The sequence below is a fragment of the Ochotona princeps genome, unplaced genomic scaffold (assembly GCF_030435755.1).
Source record: "Ochotona princeps isolate mOchPri1 unplaced genomic scaffold, mOchPri1.hap1 HAP1_SCAFFOLD_648, whole genome shotgun sequence".
Lineage (NCBI taxonomy): Eukaryota > Metazoa > Chordata > Mammalia > Lagomorpha > Ochotonidae > Ochotona > Ochotona princeps.
In genome coordinates, this window is record NW_026700228.1 from 20,425 (window position 1) to 21,312 (window position 888).

An 888-nucleotide genomic window follows, 5' to 3' on the forward strand; every position below is an offset into this window, starting at 1 on the left:
TTCCAAGCAGCTCTCAAGGAAACTCAGCTTTCACACTCTAGGTTTAATGCCCTTTGAGTGCCTAGGACTGAAATGAACCTTGGTGAGCTTCCCACACAAACCAATGCTCCACATGCGGGTTTCACATGCCACCAACTCCACATTCACAGACAACTTCCTAGCTAAAGCCGTTTTCAGATAGCCCTCAATGCAAAGGCTCTAGGCCCAAATATTGGTATGAGAGCTAATTCAATCAAGGAAACACTGCATGTTGGTGAAGCGCATATTGAAGAAGAATCAGCCGAGTGGTTCTTGTGGGAGAACAACTCCATTTGGCTCACTAACTTCACACACCATCAGGCTTCCAAGCAGCTCTCAAGGAGACTCAGCTTTCACACTCTAGGCTTAATGCCCTTTGAGTGCCTAGGACTGAAATGAAGCTTGGTGAGCTTCCCACACAAACCAATGCTCCACATGCGGGTTTCACATGCCACCAACTCCACATTCACAGACAACTTCCTAGCTAAAGCCGTTTTCAGATAGCCCTCAATACAAAGGCTCTAGGTGCAAATATTGGTGTGAGAGCTAATTCAATCAAGGAAACACTGCATGTTGGTGAAGCGCATATAAGAATCAGCCGAGTGGTTCTTGTGGAAGAACAACTCCATTTGGCTCACTAACTTCACACACCATCAGGCTTCCAAGCAGCTCTCAAGGAAACTCAGCTTTCACACTCTAAGCTTAATGCCCTTTGAATGCCTAGGACTGAAATGAACCTTGGTGAGCTTCCCACAAAAACCAATGCATCACATGCGGGTTTCACATGCCACCAACTCCTCATTCACAGACAACTTCCTAGCTAAAGCCGTTTTCAGATAGCCCTCAATACAAAGGCTCTAGGCGCAAATA